A 23,672-nucleotide genomic window follows, 5' to 3' on the forward strand; every position below is an offset into this window, starting at 1 on the left:
ATGAAGGATGCCCTTAAACAGAGTGGAAGCACAGGGGCTTTGAAAAGGAGGCTAGCAGCAGGACAAAGATGCCCTGGGAGCTGATTTTAATAAGAGTTACCTGGGAGCTGTACAATATATTCAAGTATCAGTATTCAGTAACTTTCTTCTAGTGGCTTCTGTATAAAAACTTTCTTTGGTATTATTTGTAGCAGCAGAACTACTCACTACTCTGAATACATGAGAGATTTACAAGGATTTTCAATAATGTCCTGGAAGTGTGTTGCTTAGAAAGCATGGGAAGTGCATAGCTCATTTAGAAACAGAAGGCTAAAATAAGGAGAACCCAAAGAGCCAGTGTTTTTGTTATGCATGGAGCTTTTTCTCACTGCCTTGAAACATGGGGCCTGAAACACAACAGTGACTTACTGAGCTGATTGCAGCAGCTTCTGTCTCTACAGCAGTGGAGATGTCTGGACTTTTTTAAAATTTGTTTTGGGACTTGATCTTAACCTCATAATACAAAAAAACCTTCTTAAATTATTACTTGGGTTTTGATTGTTTTTTCTTTAGTTAGAGTATTTAAATATTCATTTTAGCATTGTCTGGTTAGTTTTGACCACAGTTCTTCAGTGGGTTTTTTTGTTAGCTCTATGTGCAGTCTGAAGCTACAGGACAAATAGTTTGTTAACTTTTTCAAAGCGTTGCTGTTAATCTAAGACATGGGTTTTAAAGTTACCTTTTCTATTTGTTTTTATTGTAATTAACAGAAGTGTAAATACAATGGGTGGTTGGAATTGAATTATAACTGGGTGGGAGGTTAACACAGGCACTTGAATATGGTGTTCATGTGAAACCAAGCTGAAGTGGTGTACTCTAGGATGGAGCATTACCAGAGGCAGTGACCTTTGCTGCTGTGGTATTCAGGAACTACTTGGAAGAGAGTCTGCTCTACCTTACAAGGTGTGGAAGTTCAAGCATCTGATGTGTGAAGGTCAGCTCTTCATAGACCAAAGGAGGAGCTGGAGATTTTTCTGGCTTTTGCAGTGTTTTTCTACAGCAGTGAGGATTTGAACAATGAGTTGTTAACACGGTGTTCTTTGTTACCCTCTGCTTTGTGCATGACTGACTCCTGTCAGCAAGGCCAGATGCCAGAGAAGGCTAGAGAGTGCTCCCAGTGCTGCCATGGAGGCTTCTTCGTGTTGGTCTTGTGCAGAGCAGCTGGATTGGTCTCAGTTCTTGAACGTGGCTCGTGAAGGGTGCGGGTCTCCTTCTCCATAGGGTCAGATGGAAAGAGCCAGTCTACCCACATCCACCTTAATTCCTCATGAAACTGAAGTATGAGTAAATACTCTCCCTCTTAGTACACTCTCGCTAAGTTTATATAGTGAACTTAGTGAATACTCTCCCAGTTTTTTGTGTGGTTTACATGCATTCAGTTTTACTGAGTAGCTTGAAAACTTGATCAAGAAAATCTTTCCTCCCCCATGTCCCTGCCGTGGCTTCACACTGATTTGGGTTGTTGGAAGTATCTTCTCATCTTTGCAAATGCCTCTGTGTCATGTCACTGTGTCATGTCCCTTCAAGAGCTCTACCAATGCTGCTGTGCAGCAATTAATGTGCTGTAATTATAATGTGGCTTTCTGTGAGAAGGCAAATGGCATGTGATGATAAACAACCTGTGCTGAAATTCAGATTTTATCTTTAATTTTTTCTTAGCCAGGAATTCCTATTAAGCAATACTGATAACATTTCAGTAAAACTACAAGTGTTAACCCAGAGAACATGGCTCTGTGGCTAACTTACCAAAAAACTTGCTTTTTCTTAGGACAGGAAAGAAGATGGTATATATTCATTTACAAATGATTTGGGTAACAAAACCCCAAGAAAAATCTGGGACAAAATGGTATTAATTTTGTTGTGAGTATATAATATTTAAAGCTGGTTGAAAACTAATTGGTTGCTTTTAGGTAATTACTGATTTACAGTTTTATAGCCTGGATAGCTATTATGTTGGCTGAGATAAATTGCTTGATAAGTAATAATTGCTGCAAATGTATTGGAGAAATACTGGAATTAGTCTTGCTCTCACATTGAAAATTGTGCTTACTATCAAAAAATTAAAAACACATTTGCAGAGTCCCACTGTGAAAACACCTACAATAATTGCTGAAAAGCCAGGTTTAGTATAAATGTGTATGGTCACCTTCAAATTTTGGAGAGTGAATTAATAGAACCTTCAAAGATTACCAAGACAGCATTTAAATTTATTCATGTTATGTCTTTTTGATTTTGTAGTTAGATCTTGCTGTAAAACTCTTGACACAATTTCTCTTATGTAACTTAATTTTGCAGTGTATGATGAGAGTCATCACCTGAGCCAAATAGTTAATCTTCTGAATACAAGCTTTTCAAAAGTGGGTGTCAAGCCACAGGCATCTCTTCTTTTTAACTCTTGGGTTACAGAGAGAAGTTTCTGAGTCCAGGACTGACTTTACCTCCCTGTCATGCATAACTGACCCACGTGATGTTACTGGAGTCAGTATGGGAGCTCTGTCTGCAGGGTACAAGCCACTAGAAAAGTAACTGTTGCTTCAAATGGGTGTTTTGCAAAATAGATGTACCAAAAATAACAATTTGGCATCTGCATCACAATTTAGGACTTCTATAACTTTGTCAACGGTTGCTTTCTTAAAGGCTTAATTTGCAATTGCAAGTGTCTTTTAGGAAGACTGATGTTCCGGGTTGGAAGCTTCACTTCTGCTGGGCCCACAGCTGGAACCAGAGGTACAGGGAATGGAAACGTGGGGATTCCCTGGGGGAGTGAGAGTGAGAATCACTGTCCTCGGTGTTTATAGTGAGCATCCCAGGTGTGCTCTTTGCCATGGAGGGGAAAACACTTTGTTCACAGCTGCTGGCACTGAGGCTTTGTAGGCCTGCTACTATCACACTAAAGGAAGTTACAGTCTAAAAGAAGTATTTTTATCTTAACGATTTTGAACACCTGTGCAACCACCAACATGTCACTTGTTATGCATTGTGCCACTTCCAAAAAACTTTAATCACAGCTAATGCCACGATGACACTTTGCTTTGCTTCCACTGCCTGCTGTGTCACAGTTGAGGCAGCAAAAAAGGCCTTGAGCCCCAGACACAACCGGCAGTAGGGGAGTGACCTGTGAGAAACACAGTCTGAAAGAAACCTTGAAGTTGGTTGATGGTGAAATCTAAACCAAAGGAAACTGTGTTAGGGACCGACATACATATATAGGACCTTGGGAATGTGGTAGGTCAGCCCCAGAAAACCATACAAGCTTATCTGAAAGAGTAATCTGTTCCTTGAGCTTATCTGTCATTAACAACCCCCCATTGCCTAGACCTCCCCTTTAACCCCCTGCCTCAGTAGTTTGTGGGGAAAAGATCAAGGTACATCATCCAAATCTTGTGTTTGCTTGCACATATAGAGAAGTGCTGTCCCATACATTTGATAGAGGATTTTCTTCCAAGCTTAAACACAAAAGTATTTGACTCTGTTGTTTATAACTGTTTTGCTCTGTGAACTTGGGCAGAGGTTGAGCTGAATAATGATGCTTCTGTCTCAGTTCTATTCTAACTTCACCTAACCACAAGCCAGCCTCCTTTCTCCCCTTTTTAGGCAACCCCTGGCTCCAAGTCACAGTCTCAGGGGGGGGGTGGAGCCCTATGAACTCTGACCAACTGAGAACTGCTTTGTGTTCCTGATGGGTTAGGTGCCCTACACACCCAGAGTGTGATATAGTTTCACTGGATTTTTAGCTGTTTCTCAGCTAAAGCTGCTTCCCTTGCTTGGCATCAGTTGTGCTGTTTGGCCTGCTTGACCTTATTTCAGTTCTTGAAAGCTTCTCACCCCAGCCCTTTTTCTGTCTCACACTGTTTTTGCTGCCTTTAAGTGGGCCCTGCCACTTACCTGGCTTACCCAGTTTGAAACATGTTTCTCTGGTTCCTGTGCTTCCTCCTCAGACTTTGTCACTGAGGCTGTCATAGTGCCTGACTCATAAAATGGACCATGATTCATGGTCCCTCTGCCTGGACTTAGCTACAGGACACAAACATGTCTTGCCCGTGTCTTCCAAAACTTCCTTACATCTGGAAACCGAAGCAGATTGTGTCCTGAATCCAAGAGTGGTGGCCTGATTGGTAACACTTGTTCCTGTACCTAGGGTGAGGTGATGCCTCAAGTGAAAGCGACTCGTCCTGACTGCAGCCAGGAGAAGGGCTTTTCATTATTTCCTACCAAAAACTGGTGTGGCCTTTACACAGTTTGGAGATGGAACTTTAGAACCTGACTAAGGGATTTTTATTTCGAAGAACAAGACTTAGAAAGAGCACCTCACCCAAACAGGGGAATCAGCATGGGGCTTTGGGTAACAAGTGGCACAGAGGACTGAGTAAAGCTGTTGCTCATAATGCAATTAGCAGGAAGGAATCTGCAACTTACTGGGATTCTGTTCAATTTTAGAGCTAATAATGAAGGGGAGTTAAAACTTCCTTCCTTTGTAGTGGTATGGGACAAACTGTGATTCTGTGCTCCTTCACAGAAGGAGCGGGCAGAAACTTACTGGCTCAAAGAAAATTCAGAGATGAATTGGGTGTTCTGGAAAGACCTGGTGAGAAATAGGGGCATGCAAGGGAGACATAAACGGAAAAAGGAAGAAATTATTCACAGAACAGGGAAAGACCTAAGGAGCTAATGATGTGCAATCTCTCCTGCAAATTATGGAAAAGTAACCCATTTAATGGTCTTTATTTTTGTTTATTATGTAATAGCTCATCTTCAAAAGGATTTAGAGCAGATTTCCCTGGAGTGACTAAGCCAGATTCAAAAATCTGGGGAAAAAACTTGGCTAGGAAGACTGCTTTTTCCCTCTGTAGCCATCTCAGCAGACAAAAGTATGGCCGTGCCTTATTCAATACAGGCCATCAAAGCTACCACCTCACCTTGGGACAAATCCAATACACAAATTCTGGTTTCTTTTTCCAATTCTCAAAAGCAAAGTCTTAAAATAAATAAATAAATAAATAAATAAATGATTGTGGGTGGTGGTGTGTTGGTGGTTTTTTGTGGTGTTGTTTTTGTTTTTTTTTTAATTGGTTGTTTTGTTTTGTTGGTTTTTTTTAATAATACAAATGAGGAAACGGAACTGCAGAGGGGGTTCCTATTCCACAGGAGAAAAAAAAGGAAGAAGCATGAAAAGAAAAGGAAGTAGCATGAGCATGAATCCCCTGCCTGGAAAAATGAATCAGCCATATGGCAGCTTGAGTTTATTCTGATCTTCTCTAGTGGTGAACCTCTGGCCATTAATTCAGACACGGAATTGGTATCTGCCCTCTCCTTGCTCAGTTTCCTGTGTGACTGATCATGAAGCTCTCTTTGGATCAAGCATAATAACAGTGCCTGTTGTAAAGTCTTTGTTAAATCCTCTCTAAATTGGGCTCAATATCAGAAATGATGGACTTTGAAGCACCTAAAGAATAGCTTTTTTGAGAAAGATGACATAGTTCAGTAAAATACTTTCTCCTAGTTTTTCACAGAACTTCTTTTCTATCAGATATAAATCCTTTCTAGACAGGTCAGAATTTAAAATATCTCTATTTCTTTATAATGCTTAGATAACACTTATTTTTCTTTTACATTTTTCATTGTATTGGAAAGGACGCTATTGTGCTAAAACTATACTGAAACTTCAGGATGGTCTTTATTTTTTTCCCAAAGTCTGAACCAATGGTAGAAGCCCACTCTGGAATTGGTAGCTTAGAAATAAGTGGTGTGCTAGCAGAGGAACTGCTTTTCATCCTCTTCCCTGTTGTACCAACTGGAAGGCTCAGTCCCAGAAGCATGATCTCCTCATGAGGAAAATGCAGGAGTTAAGCTCTTCAGAGAGCCAGTTTGGCCCCCTTAAAGGTGAGGAATCCTCACAGGGCACAGCTGACTCAAGAAATTCCTGTCTTCTGGTCACTGGAGCAGAGCAGAAACTTTCCTGGCCTCACCAGAGTGCTCAGCACCTTCAGCTGTGCTGACTGAAGTGCTCCTGCAGTTGTGCTGGAACAGCTCAGAGAAATGATCTGGGTTGGGGGGGTGGGAATCAAACCAGTCCCTTAGAAAACAAATGTCCCTCCCCCCTTGTCTGATGAAGCAAGTTTTGCTAAGACAGGGCTGAGCTAACAGCTGAATGAAACAACTGCAGGGGAGGAAATTGATGGGGAGTGCGAAATCCTCTTAGGCAGGCTCTGTGACCAGGGGTTTGTAATGTGCTGCTGCACCTGGAGTCTGGTCTCTAGAGCGCTTCCATGTTCTGTCACAAGTAGAAAAAGGCAAATTCTGTCGTGTGAGTCAGGACACCTAGAAGTGTTATGGGTCTGGGCTTCCAAGGCCTGAGTCAGCTTTGGAAATGGGCTGAACTCTCTGCCATGGTATTGTCAGTGCTTGCACACTCATTCCTTCAAAACCACACCTTAAAAACTATGTCACGTTTTCTTCACATTAGGTAAACACATTTACCTAAACCTCTCAGCTGTGAGCTCAAGTGTGAACTACAGTGTTTCTGGAATAGAACAAAATACATGTGTGCTGTACACGTATTTCATGCGCAGCTGACTGGAGCTGCCTTGTGTTCTGCTCCTGCCAGCTCCTGCAGTAAACTGCTATAATCTTGCAAAGTTTTGGAGTTGTAATATGAGTTATCCCTGTTGTATCTCAAGCAGAAGACACATTACTGTAATTCTGTGTGCAGGCAAAATGTTGTAGTTTATTTTTATGGAAAGTTGTCTATCTGGCAGCTGTCAGAAGTCGACTTTGTATGGGAGAAGCACAAACAGATCCAGCTCCTTTCCATTTATTCCTAAGTGTCGTTCTATAACACTACAGATAATTTTTAAGGCTTACATTAAGTTTGGTGGGGTTTTAAAAATACGCAATTCTTCTACAGTTTCCAGACACTATCAGATTAAAGATCAGCAGCAGCACCCGTAGCTGTAATTGAAACCATGAACATAGTTGTATGACTGGGCATTCAGGAGGCTATTTTAAAGTGTTCCCTATAAGGCAGTCTTTCTGCTTATTTTCTTTTTTGTTTCCTCTAAACTTGACAGAAGGTGCAAAACGATCTGAAATGTGAATTCAAGCTACGAAATAGAATTTATTTTTGTAAGCCTGTCTTACGTACCAACTGACAGATTGTATCTAGAATTCCTAGGTGTCATCAACTTACATTACGCTGTTTTTTAATTTAAATTTTATTTTAAACACTCCTAATCCGATCACGATTTCCATTGTGTGTGTTATTTTTCCTCGGAACGCCTCATCTTAGTTTTGAAAAGACTGGAACCGGTGGATACTTTCTCTTAAGTATCTTGCCTTTGTTAGGCAGGTGCGCAGAGTAACTCGGTTTAGAGACTGCTTAGTTATGCTAACACTGTCCCCAAAATTTTAAGTAGATAAACACATGAGGGTGATTAGAGACGAATTACCAGGACAAAACTATTACTGTGCTGACTGATCTAAATATAATCTTACGTAGAACTATTCAGCATAAACGATGTGCTCAGCATTACACAATAAAGTGAAAAAAAACCGTGTCACAAATTGTGTATCTGGTTACTTTAAGAATTCTGTACTGCTTATATGGAGAGCTTCAGGTTCATACAATCCTCATGCAGGGAGAAAAAACGAATCCCACGAATGCTCATCTAACTACGAACACACTTGGCGATGGGCAGAAGCAGAAAGCATGTCTGGAGAACGCTCCCGACCACGCGAACTGCCCTCGGTGCCAGCAGACACTGCCTCTGTGCGCGTCCTGCAGCTCTCAAGATAAGGCACCCTACATCCATGTGGGCAGCCGCACACTTATCTCCCAAGCCACGGGCTCCCTCGCACACGACTTGGCTTCCCGGGGGCACCGCGCAGGGAGCGAGGGCGGCCCGGCGGCATTGGCTCCGCAGCTCACTTCGGTAAGGCCCACCTTTGCCTCGGCCGGACGATTATGCCCAATTACTCCAAGGTTGCAACAGCAAAGGGCCCCACGCCTGCGTGCGGCCAACCGCGTCCTGCGAGCTCGCCCCGTGTCCGAGCGGCCGCTCCTTTTTAGGCCGTGCCGCGGCCCCGATCCCATCCCGGGCCCGCCCCGCAGCAGCTGCGCTCCCGCCCCGCGCGCGGCCCCGCGCATGCGCCGCACCTTGTTTACCCCGCTCGGCGCGGCGCTGCTGCAGGCGGCCGGCAGGTGTCGCCCCACGCCCAGGAGAGCGGGCCCCGCTGGGCGGCCGCCAGGTGGCGCCTGCGCCCTCCATTCGCCCGCGAGCCGCCGAGCAGCGAACACCCCAAACAATCCCCAGCGCCGCCGCCAAATTAAATAACCCCGACCCGCCCGCACCCCGCGCCCCCTCCGCGCCCACAGCCCGGCACCGGCCGGGACGGGCGCGCAGCCGGCGAGCCGCGCCAGGGATACGGGAGCGGAGCTGCGCGCCGGGGCCTCCTCGCTGCCTACGCCGACACTGGGCAAGGTAAGTTAGAAAATGGCGGCGAAGCTTCTGGAAGTTTGGCGGGGGGACGCGGAATCGCGGTGCGCGGCGGCGATGAGAGGCCGGGCCGAGGCCCGCGGCGCCTGGGCCCGCGCGGGGCGCCAGGCCGGCTGGCCGCGGGGACTGCGCGCAGCCAAGATGGAGGACGGCGGGGCCGAGCCGCGAAAACACTCCAGCCCCCCACTTCCCCACCCCCCGTTCCCGGCGCGCCGCGGCGGGGAGGGGGGAGGCGAGCGGAGCGCGAGTGAGAGAGCGAGAGGGCGCCGAAAGCGGCCCCCGTGCCCGCCCCGGCCCCCTTCCTCCTCCCCGGAGCCGGCCGCGGGCAGGCCGGGCCTGGCGCTCGGCGAGCTAAAATGGAGAACCGCCTTCTCCTCCTCCTCCTCCTCCCCCCTTCTGCCGAGCCGAGCAGGGGCTGCCGGCAAGATGGAGGACTCGGGCATTGTGTGCGTGGGGTGTGTGTGCGGGCGAGCCGGGCCGGGCCGCTCGGGTGGGCAAGCGAGGGAAATGGGGTCGGGGCCCGTGCTGCGCTCGGGGGGAGCGCTGGGCCGCGCAGAGAAAATGGTGGGGCGGCTGCTGGTCCCCCGGGGTCGAATGTCGGGGGAGGCCGCAGGCAGGGGACTCGCACCCTTGACAGCGCTCGCCACGGCTTCCTTCCCCCTACTCCCCGCTGCCCAGCAGCCGAGTTTTTCCTTCCAGCCCGCTCCCGGAGCGCGCAGGGAAGTGCCGAGGGATCGGGGTTTCTTTCTGTGCTCAGTCTCTCTTCCCAGAGCTGGGGCAACTCTGGCCGCCTTTCCTTGTGAGTGCATAGGAGGGCTTGCGGGAGCGGAACTCCCTCGGCCCAAGGGAGGACGTGGGGACTGACCTGCACCTTCCCCCCCCCCCCCCCCCCCGCCTCCCTTCGCTGCCCCCCCGCCCCGGCGCCCAGCTCGGGGAAGGCCTTTGTGGGTCGACTTTTCCCTTCCGAGTGACTTTGGCCGAGCTCCTCGGCGGCTGCCCGCTAAGAGGAAGAGTTGTGGCAGTTTCCGTTCGGCTTCCTTTATTTTTTTTTGTAAAGAAAGGGCGCTTGCCAACTTGTGCCGGGGACGCCCGATGCCGGGAGCCGCGTGTTGCTGGAACCCCGCTGGGCTCTCGCCGGCCCCGGTGGGGGAGGGGGGCAGGAGGAGGAGGAAGGAGAATGCTTCTTACTGGGGGGTTTTGGCGCCACTTTTGTTTTAGATAGTGCTCCTCTGCCCCCTCCCCCTCGGCACGCACTGAACTGAGCTGAACCCTGCCCAGGTAGGAAACGAGAGCTTTCCTGGTGTTTCTCTTTTCTGGGCGCTTATTTTCTCTACACAGGTTAAAAAAAAAAAAAAGTATATATATATATGTAGTTGTTGCTGTGGTTAGGATCGGAGGGACAGCGGAGTGAGCGGCCGCAGATGGCTGGGCAGGGAGGCCCTGTTTTCCGGGAATTCCTCTCCCTGCCCAAGCGTATCCCTGGTGCTGGGCGTGCTGGCCTTGGGGGCCCGCACCGCTCTGCTCCCGGCCGCTCTGCCTCCATGCCTTCCTCTGTTCTGGTGGCGTTGTATAATCCGTCTGCCCCGTGGAAATCCGGGACCCACCGACCTCAATTTTTTTTTTTTTTTTTTCCTCCTCGCCCCCGAAAGCGGGCGCGGAGGCGATCGGGCCCCTCTTCCGCTGCTTTTATTTATTTATTTTACTGCCCAGGCTCGGCTCTCCTTTCTTATGTTCCCACGGGATGCGGCGTTAGGAGCTGACACAAAGTTTCGATCACTGCCGACTCCAGTGCTCTAGTTACTGAGGGGGGGAGGTGGGGTGCGTGGTTGGTTGGGATTTTTTTGTTTATTTGTTTGTTTCGTTTGTTTTGTTTTTTAATTACTTTTGGCAGCCTGGGTAGCGCTGCTGCTTACCCCCCCCCCGCCCCGCCCGCGCTCGAAAGCTCTCCCTTTCCGTGCGCTCCCCGAGCCACACCCTGGCGTGTCCGGTCTCCCGAGGCTCCTGAGCCGCCGGTGTGACCCCGCGTTTTCGCTGCGCGCTCCGGGGCCGCCGCCCGGCGCGGGTTGCGGGGGGGCCGTGCCGGCGCGGTCCGGGCGGGCGGGCGGGCGGTTGCCGAAGTGCGTCACGGCGGCCCCGCCGGGCCTGCTCGCCGCGCCTCGGGCCGCGCCCGCCGCCCATTGGCCACCGCCGCGCGGGAGGCGGCCGCTTCCTCCGGGCCCGGCCGGGCCCCTCTGCCCGGCTCGGGGCGAGCGCGGCCGGCGCTGCCCGGGCTTAGCTCGGCATCCCGCGTGCACGGCTCGCGAGGCTGCTGGAAGGGAACCATAGGAAAACGCCTTTTGGATCGCTTCCCTGGAAGTCGTTGCACGGCCGCTTTTATCCTCTCTGGGAGTTTTGTTGAGCCCTGTTTTAAATGACCAAGAATGAGAGTTCCTAGCGTTTCCTACAGCGAGGTGTTCTCCAAGCATAAGTCTCCCTGTTAACTCTTGGCAGTTCCGTCTCGATTTGTGATTGATTACTTCTTTCTCGTCTGTAGTGCTCGGCCATTCGAAACAACTTTTTCCGTTTTTCATAGTCTCTTTTCCTTAAATCAGCAATCTATTTATTATTATTTCTGGAGTATTTATCTGGTATTGAACTCTCCCAAGACTTACCCATGTGCAAGCTGGTTGATGGTTTGCAGATAAATACCACGAGTGATTGTGCAGTTGACAGTCATTAATCTCTGTCGTCTTGGTATTACCTGTTCATTATCGTCAACTCATAATTTTGTGATCAGTCTTCGTGGTGGTCAGTCACAGACTAGTACCACAGATCTGGTAGAGGGCTCTTCCTTGGGTAACATAGTTTGTTTTCTTTTATAGCCATGATAACAGTTTCATTACTAAATGAAACTTGGTGTGAGAGCTGCCTTGCTTTTACTATAAACATGAATTTTTGCTGCTGAAAGCCCTGGAGGTGAACGGGCTGGAATCCCCACACTGTTCTGATTAAGCAAAGACTAAAAAAAGCTTCGAAATTATACAAAGGAAAAAAATACTAATTGAATCCCATCTCTGACAAATAGATCTTGCTCTGTAACTCACAGGGCTTATGTTGGCTGTTTTTGACAAAACCGGTGACATTTTATGGTGTTGTCTATGGGTGGGCTTTGTGCAACCTGTGACACAAACCCCCTGAACTTCTGTTGCTGTTGTTTGTATTAAGTTAGCTATGGTAAACTTAAGCTTGGCTGTTGTATAAGCTTAAATTCAACCAACCAACCAAAAAACCCACAGGCATGGAACTAGGGGATAGGAGAGACTTAGTTTTTCTGTGATGCTTCCTAGACTTCAGATAACTCCCAAGTTATGTACTTGGGCCAGAGTTATGCTTTTGGAGCTTTTTCATGCATTTACAGTTTCAGGAAGATAATGCTGAATAGAATCAATAAGCAATGTAAGGATTTGTTAAACTTGTATTTAAGAATTTAAGAACAGTTAAAATTTATGTACAGCTCTCATCTTCTAGATATAAAGTCTTGATATTTTGTAATTGAAAAGTGAAATTAATTTGAGTTGATTCAAATCAAGGATTCTGTGATACTTGAATATATTTAAAAGAAATTGGGTCTGTGAAATGACAAAGTATTGGTAGTTCATAGCTTACTAAAATACTTAGTTTAAAAATGCATTCTGTTACTTGAATAACCTTCATATTATGAATTGGCGTATTCAGTTAGCTGGTTGTTAATCTAACTAAACTTCCATAAATATATCACATTTGAACTTTACGTGTTCAAGTCTTTCAATGTTTGGAGTGAAACAATTTCCACTTGGAAGGAGTGTAAATAGATTTGTCAGTTAAATACTCTCTAGGTTTATTTTGTCTCAGTATAATTTACCAACAGCAACTGAATTATAAAAAAAAAAAGTAATGTAGACAGCTTCTCTTGAATATTACATGCTACTGCAGTCTCCTGTAGAAAATAGCTGCAGGCAACAAACCACTTGAAAGTTCCTGCTCTTGGTGGTGGGAGCAACTGTGTTAGACTTAGTTAAGTCATGAAATGATGTTGGCACATCTAAGCTTTATGAACTTCTTAAAATTAGATTGCTCTTTGTCACTTACGGTTCAAATTTAGAATGATTCCAGAATCCTCGTTTGTCATTTTCATTTGTGGTCTTACTGTCTCAGTTGTTTTGCTGCAGGCAAATATTTTAGGAGGATGAGCTTTTCTGAAACTTGTGTGCCAGCAAAAACAGGTTGTATGTTTTACAGAAACTTGAAATACTTTGGTTGCTTATTTACACCAAATGAATCCCAGAAAATAAGCAAATATTTCTGCTTGTTACTTGTGCTTGTTGGTTGTGGTACTGGAATTCTGTGGTTTGTCAGATGAGACAAGGTTTTCAACTCAGTGTGATCTCTGCCTACAGTGGCCATTTCTTCTCTGACTAATTCGAAAACTTAGGAGAATATTGTAGGTGTGAATTTCCAAAATGGTACTGTTGGGTTTTGGTGGTGGGTGTTCTTTCATTTTGTGGGTTTGGGTTTTTTTTTCTATTTTTCCTTTTTTTCTTCAGTGTGTGTAATTAAGAAAACATACTGGAAGGAGGAATATGTTGTCGATTTGGTCTCTGTCAGCGAGATGCGAGAATTTCCAAGAGTTTCATCTGGTTCAGTATTTGTTTTGTCATGGAAAGAAGTGATTGATAGCAGCCATCAACATACCAGTTTAATACTCTTAAATAAAAGCTTTGCTCTCTTTCTCAGTATCACTTCAAACATTCATATTCTGAAAACTTTATCTTATATGAGTTTTAGGTTGGGAAAAAAAGCTTGCACACAGCAAATATATGGAGGAATGGAAAGAGCTCTTTTTCATGTGCATCACAAAAACTTAAATGGTGACATAGAAGCCTATAGCTGTGGTTTAGATTCAGTACCATCCAGCGTTTTAGACCAGCTCCCCTTTTAAACTCAAAGGCTCAGTAAAAATGGGAATTCTTCATGGTCCCATAGTTCCTTTCCTGGGTCATTGGCACCGGCAGTTCTGCGGTGTGGGCTGCTCTGGGCCTCCTTCTGCCTCCTGACTCTTCTGTCCTGTTGACTACGCACAGAGGTGGAACTGAGCAGGGCTGCAGGCAGATGAAACGCCCTGGTTAAGAGCGTGGAGCCCTTCCCGGCGGGACGGGGCGCGGGGCGTGCCGAGCTCCCGGCGGCGGCGCTTGGCTGCGGGCGGCGCGTGCAGCGGCCGCCCCCGGTCCCCAGGGGGCGCCCCGGCGGCGGGGCCGCGGCTGCGCGGGCGGGGGAGCCCTGAGCGGGATGGATGGGGCGCGGGCAAGTGGCAGGGAGCGCTTTCGGTCGCCTTGGCAGTGTCACATCTGCAGAACTGGAGCTCTTGGGCGAGCGTTTGTTCAGTTTAAAAGACTGCTTTGAAGAGTAAACCAGTTAAGCTCTTCCATTCAGTGAACAGGTTTCGTGTTTGAAGGTTAGTACAGTGACTTCAGTTGGCTTTTTATATTAGAAAAAAAATCTGCTTTCAAAAAAAAAGTTCTGCGTCTTTGTGGTTTAAGGGTAAGCCTTGGAATCTGATGTGACTTTTGACAAGGTCACGTATTACTTAAGAGTGCTAAAGCAAAGACTCATTTTGAGAGTACAAGGTTAAAATTGTAGTTTTAATTGTATGTTGTTTAAACTAGAATTTATTTTCCTTTAGTATTCTCATCTTGAAATTCATAAAAATCTGGTAAAGTTGGATTTTTTTTTTTTTTAATGAGAATAAATACAAAGTCAGGGAAATCTCTGAAGGTGACCCTCATTTAGATCATCACAGGCAATTGTAGGGCTGGTGCTGGTTTGTTAAAGTTGAGAAGCTTGAGGGGCTGTTATCTGACTGGCTTCTGTCTCAAGAAAGATGTTTCACTGCTCAGGTATCAACACATAAACTGTGTTCTTTTTTTCTTGATCCTGTCAGTTTGATGGGTGAGATCACTGAGACTAGACCAGAATGCTAGATTTGATGGGTTATGCCATTCCATTATTTCACAGAATACTCAAACAGTTTATTTCCAAGTGTTCCACTGTTTAAGTCTCCTAGATCTACAAAATCTTGGGTAGGAAGAAGGGAAAGAGAAACATTTCTTTCACAAACATTTTCTGATATCTGGCACCCAATTTTGGAGATAGGAATGTGGGAAAATTTGATCCCCCAGGGTACCACTTTGCCTTTCATGTGGCAGTTGGCTTTTCCTAGCCTGTACTGGCTACATATTTGCATGGAGGAGCACAGCACTAGTCTGTATTTAAATTTCTTTGTGCCAGTTTGAGTCAGAAATGAAGGACATACAGGACTATATTTGTGTGCAGCTACCTCTTGACTTATTGTGGCTTCAGAGGGAAACTAAGTTAGTTGTCAGATAGCTGCTTTGTCCAGGTATATACTTCATTGTTTTCTATTCTGCACATTTTTTTGATTGTGTAGCTAGCTATGATTTCTGCCTTTGGAAGGCTTATTTTTGTAAAAGAATATGATCAGAAGAGGGAGTAGATGTAAGAAGACTGGCATATATAGCAGGGTAGTTTGTGATCTGTGATTGAGAAGCTGATCACAATACCTACCCAAAAAAGTATCTGAGAACATGTGTTGGTTGGTTTTGGGGTTTTTTGTGAATTTTTTCTTTTTTGGTAGGTAGGTGAGTGGTTTATTTCCTTATGGCTCTGAATTTAATGGCTTATTAGTCCTGCCCTTACACAGCCTTTTATGCATTTTAGTTTTCTGTGCTTTATTTCAGTAAAGATTAGTTATTATATTAGAGTGAGGGAATACGTGTGACACTAGAAATCAGTTTGTTTTCTACAGCAGTTTTTTGTTACTGTTTCTGTGTAGCTCTAGAGAGGAAAGTATTTTTGCATCTGTTCCCATTGTTCAAGGGTTGATAGAACAAGCTGATGACTTCTGCTTGCGTTTTGGAAAAGGTCTCAAATGGTGCCTGTTGCCGTATAATGGATATCTCTGCAGTGGTTTAGATTGGTAATATTTATAGCTGAAATTTCAATGTTTCCTATTAACAAAATAATGAAATTGAATATACTGACATTTTGGAAAGACAAAACATTTATGAAACTACTGGCTATTTTAAAAAGTAACAACAAACCTCAGGTATGCATGTTTTATTTAGTTGGGATTGCATTCCAAATTTGGCTTTGGAGTTGCTGTAAAGGTTTGGTGAAATGCTGCTTAGCTTATGGCCTGTGAGTGAGTGAGCTGTGGGTGATGTGGAGGACACCTGACCTTACCTGCAGGCTTCCCTCAGGTTTCTCCCTTCTCCAGTGGTACCTCAGTCCCAGCAAGTGCAGGCATCATGTGAAGAACACTCGCTTGATGCTTCCTGGGAAGGTGTGTGTTGTACTGTGTGTGGTCGCATAGTAAAGAGGACTTAATGCATTTGTTTTCCTATTGTGTAATCCATGTTAACTGACAGGAAAGAGATGGGCATTGTTGATGGGGAGGTAATGTTGCAGTTCTTGGTTATGGCTGAATTGCAGATTTTTTTCTGAACATAGGATTTCAGCCTAAGTTTTAAGACTTTCCTTGCAGCATCATATCTGGGCAAAAGAAAATTGACTTCTACTTTGTTTACAAATAAAAATAAACTGTTAAAGCTAAGGCTTTTTTAGTCTTTCATGGTATTACCTGTTATTCCTTTAGGTAAAGCTCTCAGTTCATCCCTTAAGAAGGATCAACTGAAAATTTGGACCATATCAAGTCTTAGTAAGCAGATAATAAGCAAATGATATATATAATTGGCTGATTTCCAGCAAGGAGAGTTCATTATAAGTAGGGTTTGTATGGAGTAGGGGTGTGAATATTGAAGGTCTGTATTTTTTCATGTGTTACTTTTATTAATGTGCTGTGGGTAATTGACTATATAGATTACTGAAGTTAAAAAAAAAACCCCAGTGTAAGTAGTAAATGTCAAGAACACAGCCTTGTAATTTATGTGTGCATTTGAGGTGTCTGGTTTTCAATTTGAAGGTGACTGTCTGACATGAGTCCTGGAATAAGACATTTTTTATAATTATGGATATAGTGGTGAACTAATTTAGTTTGTGTAAGATGGCGGTGCATCCTGACCACTGGCCATTTTACTTCTGATATTCTAAGAAACAGAGGACTGGTTATTATGATGTTTTTTTCCAAGGGAGGAAACTGGGAAGACTTGATCAAGCCTTTTTTTTTTTTTTTTTTTTCTTTTCTCTTTTTCTCTTCAAAACAAGAATGACCAGGGGCTGCAGTCTGTATATTATATGGCAGAGCTGTGCTTGCGGCAGAGAAATAGGGAAGAGAATTGATATGTTGTATTTTGGTTTAGGTTAAAGAATACAGTTTAAATACATTTGAAAAAGGAAGACTATCATCTTAATAATTTAAGATTAATAACATAAGAATTTGTAAAACCTGTCTATTTTGTACTATTTTGGGATGGGAACAATATTCTTGCAGGAAAGTTCCGGTTTGGTGTATGGCTATATACTATTTTATTTTTATTGGTTTTTTATGTACCTTTTTGAACAATTGTATCCAAAATACTTCCTTTAAACACCGCGTGAAATACAGCTTTGCATAATGAATGTGTAGTTGCTTCCTAGAAGTAATGGCACAATGAAAAAATTATTTGTGTTCTTGGTCAGAATTGCATAGGTGGGAAAGGACACCTGGAGGTCTAGTCAAGCCTTTTCTTAAGTCTTGTCCTGTAAGGCCACTTGTCCAGTCGAGTTTTGAATGTCTCAGAGGATGAAGGTTCCACAATCTCTCTGGCAGTCTATTAGGCGGTTCCTATTGGAAGGTCCTTCTTTATTTCCAATCTTACAGTTGTCTTAAATTCCTGTGAAGATTGAGGCTTGAGACCATAATGTCCCTATTCAGAGCTGGTGATGCTTTTTTTTGTTAGGAATTTTTGAAAAAGAGACAGGTAAATGGCTGTTAAATGACTTTCTGGTGCCTACTTTTCTCTTCCCTCTCGTTCCATGTGCTGTATTTATCCTTCTCCTCCTGTCCGTGCTCAGGCTTCACTTACTGTGTCTGACGAAGTCTTGCAAATCAAATTTCCTTTTCTAAGCATTTACCTGTTAACTTAAGTGTCATTCATACACTAATCAAAATGATTCTTCTTGCAGTTTTCATATTTAAGCAGTGATATTTTTATTCCTTCTCATAAGTATTATTTCTAGAAATCTACAGTTCATTTGAAACTATGGTAACCAGAAAGGAAAGCTGCACAAGTATGTCTCTTGGATCTGTGGTATAGGTCTGTTATTACTTGCTTAATAAACAATCGGCTAAAGAAAAGGTGAAACTGGCTTTTGCATGTTGATTTACCAAATGTAGAAATGGTTTAACAAGGCAAATGCTTCAATAAGAATGGAAAATGTTTGGGTTTTCTTCCCCACTGAATTACTTTTTTTTGAAATATTCTGTGTTTAAACTGTTCTTGTTTTAAGTGTGCTTCCATTCAACTAGTTTTGATAAGCTGTATTTTCAGAACTGATATATATTAGTATTTGATTAATTTAAAAAATGTGTATCAATTAAAAGGTATTGCTGATGCAGTGACATGTGTATGCTGTATTACCACTCCGCTGTGAAACAAACCAGATTTTGCACACAGAAGAGCTGTGGCTTGACAGTTGAAGTATAATTTTAAAAAATCAGCCTTTAGGAATTTTACTTCTCATGCTGCATTGCATTGTCTCTGCTATACTGCTCAATTTCTGTTCAGCAGTGCTGTGGTTTTATGAAAGTTAACTCAGAGTATGATTGTACCTCAGAGCAGTAGTTGGTGCTAAGCAGAAATTTTCAAAGGTGGCAAGACACAGGTTGTTTACATCAATATGATATAAAAATGTCAAAAACATTTCTAGACACTTTCAGTTCAATAGCACTGGATAGAATAAAATGTAGAAAGTCATCCTCTTCATATACAGTAGGTCACTCATTACAATTCTTCCTATTCACCCCCAAATGCAGTAACAATCTCTGTGAAATTGAATTCTCAAGGGTTTTCCTTTTTGTGCCAAGGGGCTGTAAACTATGCAAAGCATACCTTGCATTCAAAACTGGTTAGGGAAGTTTTGTTCACAAGACAGGATTTATGCATTCTTGCAGAATCCTACAAATGGGCTTAGTCTTCCCCTATCTCCAGTGAAGGGAAGCATGGAAAAATTCTAATGGTTCTTTTGGATGCAAGATTGACTCAATGTTCTTGGTAGCTTGGGGATTTAAGAAACTTACTGAAGTTTTTCAGTTCCTTTACAATAAGCACTGTTTGTTAGTATATATGGAATTAAGCATCCTAGCAGATGACATGGGATTACTGTGAAGAAGGAAAATATAGCAAGAAAGATAGGAAAGATAGAAACATGTAAGAATATGGTGATGAATACTAGAGCCATTTCAAAAGTATGTTGTGTGTCCGGTTGTATCATCTTCTTTTTTTCATTCTATTGTGGAATATGTTGACATATTCCACATACTAATATGTACAGTATAAGTAACTGCTTTAATGTAAAAACCTAATCTTGGAATACATTGACAGATGTTGATGGTGCGAATGTTTGTCTTGAGTGTTTAATTTTTCAATTCCTATCAAACATTAAAGGCTTTTTGAATGGGATTTGAAGGGGAGAAATCAAACTGGCAGTCCATTGAAAATGCAGGTTTTTTTCTGTGAGGGTAGTTGGTGGAGAGACTAGTTACTTCACTAATGTGAAAAAACAGTATTAGGCAGTTATGTAACTAAGTAATTTTTCAACATAATTTCACGTGCAGAATTTCCTCTCTCATTCATAGTGTTCTTCCTTCCATACTTGTTCACTTCAAGCTACTGAAGATGAACCTTCCCATTCACAGGGCAGTTCCATGAGTAGGTGCCGCTAGCAGGGTGGTTCTGTCTCTGTGTCCTGACCACATGTTCTGTTATTAGCCTTGTGTGTGTTTTATCACCACTTGAACCCTACAGGTGAACTGATTTAAGGAGCTAAACTGTGAAGAGGAGTAGTTTTCTGTGGGTTAAATTCCTGTGGAGTCAAATGTGCACTGCTTCTGCATGGAAGAGGATATGGGACCTTCTGGCCAGTAAGAATACAGAAATATTCACTATTTCAGTAGTTGAAGTGTTGTATCAGTTACCTGGTCCAACAGTAATCTTCTGTAACTATAGAGCCAGGAAAAGAAAACTTCATTCCTGCTGTCATCTACTACTTTTCTACCTGGTCTTACGCATAAAAACCATTAGGCTGACATACCAATTCCAAAAGTAGTCCTCTAATCTCTGCAGTGATCTCCATTTTATCTTTTTTTTTTTCCCTGAAATGTTGCAAAGTCTGTCATAGATCAGTTAGAGCTCCACAAGGAAATTCAGGACTGCAGTTGATTTACATTAATTTGTGCAGGCAGGAAGATGATGTACATTTTTCTCTGGTTTCAGTCTATGTTCTGGTTAGAAGTTGTGCAGGTGTTACTGGGAATAAGATGGAAGGGGTAAGAGAAGATTTTAAGAACAATTATAGAAGATTTTTCTTTCAGCCTTGGCATGGTTAATCAGATGCTGTTGTAAAAACCCTGCTAGACCTCCTCCTTCAGCTGGATGCTTACCAGCCTGTTGTGGTTAGATCTTATTATGAGCCTTTGCACTCTTGAGTTTTCTGTGGTTTCTGGAAGCTGCAATGCCAGTTCTATACATGAGGTCTGGCTTTGGCCTGTTTACAGAATATGGACCATGCTATGCAATGATCCGATGTCCCATCCCTCCTAGCTTGAGAGGTTTTTGGGACTTGCTGAGGCTACGGGTCTTATCTCTGAGAGTACCTGATAATTAAATCAGACATACCCTTTTTTAATGTCATAAAATATTAATATTGTCCTTCAGAGATACTGTGAAATGCCTGAATGTGTCATGTGCCTCTCCTCTTTACCTCACTTTTGGCTCAATTCAGACCATTTTGGTTTTTTTCACTCTTGGAAGAAAGCTTGCAGAGTGTTTTTTGCAACATGGGATCCTAGCTAAGAAGATGCTGATTTTCTGTAGGTGTTTGGGAAGAACTTTGCTCTTGAATGATCAGAAACTATTACATTGTGATTCATTGCCTAATTCCTCGCTATTTCAGATTTTAAATCTGGGAAAACTAGTCGTCTGCTCTAGGCAGAACTGTGATGTATTGAAAATAAGATTCTGTATGAAAATCAAACTGACAGCTACACTGTAGGCTGACTTTGCTTTGTGAAGTTGTAGTCTGGTCAGGAATACTAGGCAACAGGAAAGTCATATTTACAAGATCTTTGGAGTTCTGTAGATCATTTTAGGTTGTACAGAGGATTATAGAGATGTGGGTTGTTCAGCATGCATTTATATAAGCTGCGTTGGAACAGGAGTTTCTTTTTTGGTGTTGGAATTTGTAGCAGGCAGTGGGCATCCGTTCTCCCCGGTTTTGCAGGTGCTCCTTAGAAGGACTGTTGTGAATATAGCTGCAATCGCCTGAGCTCTCTGTTTCTCCTTACTGCTGTTGAAATGTTTCTGTGGGACTTCCCTGCTTGGAAGCATGCCAGAATGAGTGTGTGGGAAGACTTAATACTTGCTACTTACATAGCATTTTGTATGTTCGAACTATTCTGCAAATATTAGCTAATCTTTATTTAACATTTGAGCCTAATTTTTGTCAGTATAAATCAGTAATGGGCAGTTATGACCCCTATTTTTTTGATGTCAAAAGAACAAAATGCTGTAACTAGAACAGTAAGAATAATCTTTATCATCTCATTAACACACCCTTTTTCGTCACTGTACCCTTCTGGTTTCATGTGGTGTAGAAAGAAGTTACAAATGGAGTGCAGTGCTACTCTTCAGGAGGTCTCTGTGTTCTAGGATGCTGACTGTGGGAAGGAATCGCATTGTGTTCATTTTGTGTGTGGTATTTCAAGCTTTTCTGTGTTGATTTTTGTTTCTGCAATATTGAGGTTTATTTCTTTCCAGTCTGGGGAGCCGTAGCATATTCATAACAAGTAATGCTGTGAGAATAATGTTCATTCTGAGCTTGCTGCTTAAGAACTGTCACTCATCTTAAAATGTGTAGTTAGGTTGAAAATTCCTGTAAAAGTTACTGAGGTTTACCCTACTTGTGTTTTGACATTATAAATGCCCGTTTTCAGTTAACTGATATTTATTAAATAGAACTGCTATGACAAATTCATTAAGCTGTTAGTGTTTTAATTACTGTAAGGTTCTCACAGCAGCAAAACTAAAGCAGTTGTGGATGTTCTCATTAGGGTCCCATATTTTACTTTGAAAATCACTATTATATTGATTTTTGTTGATGCTGGTGATCAGCTTTAAATGACTAGTGTGTTGTATGAAGTATTTTGCTGCAGCAGTGTCTAAAAAATCAGCATATGGATTTCAAACAGATTTATAATTAATAAAAATGTCCCTTTTGAGTGGCAGGTTTTACAGATAATTTGTTTTGCGTTCTATTACCCAGATTTTCTACAGCTTCTTTTTATTTTGAAGAGATAATAGAATAGCTTTCTTCATGTAATTTACAGCTGGAATTCGCATGAAGTTATAAATGTGTGTCTTTGCAATTTGGATTTGGACATGTTTTTATGTTAAGCATCCTTTTAAAGTGTGGCTTCAGTTCTGGCTTAAGTATTCAGATTTTGTCATTCCAGCTTTTGCTTTGGGAGTTAAACATGAAAAAGGTTTATACAGTGACTTGTATGATGGAAACAGCATGGATTAATAGGAAGAAATACTGAGGTCAGGGTCCTTAGTATAGGTGCAGTAGTGTGCTAAACCAGCTTGTTTTCTGTACCAGGACTCGCCTGGACACTCTTCTGTGGCTTTGGGTTCCCTATTGGAGACGCTCACAGAACGCTGAGGGAAATGAAGTGGTGGATTTGGCTTATTGGTCTTAAACTTCTAACAAAGAATTCAAAGAGAAATTCCCTAAATTAATGTAATTAAAAAAAATTGTTTTCATTCATAATAGCAGCATTTGTAGAAGCTACACAGATCAATTAAGAAAATAATTAGAAATAGAGCTAGTTCTGATTACGTACTCTTGGAGTATTGAACTACTCAGTGATGAGTGCTGTGTTGGAATAAAGCTAGTCCTGGCTTAGCATGGAGGAATGGTAGATTCTAATCATGTCTGATGTGTTGAAGTAACTTTGTAATAGTAATGGATTAGAGAACCTAGATGAGACCACTCTAGGTTGTATTTGGTAAAGTGAGCTGGTGGTTTTTTGTTGAATTTTTCTGCAAGGATTTAACATTTTTCTACTTGTCACATCTCTGCTGCTTTCATTGCCATTCTATGTAGGCTTTAGGCAAAGGTGATCAGCTGTTGGCTTGTCAGAACATTGAATTTATTCAGACAGCACAAACCAGAGTGAGTTAAGAATTTTGATTACTGTGGGAAAAACAGCATGTGGGCCAGGCTTTTCTGTTTCATAGCTGGCTAGGTAACACTTGGTACAGGCACTTGGGTGTTGTACTAAATATTCCTCATAGTGCCATAGCCAGAGAGGGTGGGCTGGATTTGGAGCAGTGTATGGCAACTTCTAAAGCAGTTGTAGCTACCAAAACAGTACAGACTTCTCTGTTTGCTTTTGACGGAATTGGACGGTTGATCATGGCTGCCGTAGTGTCTCACTGATTTTCAAAGGAGCCGTTTTGCACCAGCCACAGGACTCTTTTGTTGAGCCAGCTCAGCTTTTTAAACTGTTGGAAAGCTAGTTCATATGAAAAGAAATTAATAGACTGTTGCTCAACGATGACAAGTGCCCTTGACTATGAAGTATGGCCAGAAGTATATGCAAGAAGGGAATGGAGGGGCTGCTCTTTCTCCAGTAGCATCCCATCTGTTTTATTGTATTATCAAACTACTATGGTTATTGTTTGTAGTTCAATTCATTATTTAGCAAAAAAAGGGATAATTAATGCAATCCCTTGAAAAATTGGTATAAATGTCCTTTGAGTTGATAAGTGAAAGGAATAACAGAATAAAATTTTAAATTACTAGAATTTGGCCAAGGTGGTGCTGTTGAACAGTTTCCTTTTCTACAGGTAAATGACAATTTGAGAAGGTGTAGAAAAAGCAAAG

At 42.9% G+C, this 23,672-nt stretch overlaps 1 protein-coding gene across 5 annotated transcripts in view; it reads left to right on the forward strand.

The window, feature by feature from the left end:
* The first annotated feature begins 8,375 nt into the window (after window positions 1–8,375).
* STAG2 (stromal antigen 2) overlaps window positions 8,376–23,672 on the forward strand; it is a 76,607-nt gene continuing 61,310 nt past the window's right edge. For 4 of the 5 annotated variants that reach the window (XM_039571876.1, XM_039571880.1, XM_039571878.1 and 1 more), the window contains exon 1: window positions 8,376–8,516. The gene's annotated coding sequence lies outside the window, so the exon portion shown is untranslated. Of the gene's footprint in view, window positions 8,517–9,576; window positions 9,810–23,672 lie in introns of those variants that run through there. The other variant, XM_039571877.1, reaches the window with a different exon arrangement.

Source organism: Corvus cornix, chromosome 4A (genome assembly GCF_000738735.6).
Source record: "Corvus cornix cornix isolate S_Up_H32 chromosome 4A, ASM73873v5, whole genome shotgun sequence".
Taxonomy (NCBI): domain Eukaryota; kingdom Metazoa; phylum Chordata; class Aves; order Passeriformes; family Corvidae; genus Corvus; species Corvus cornix.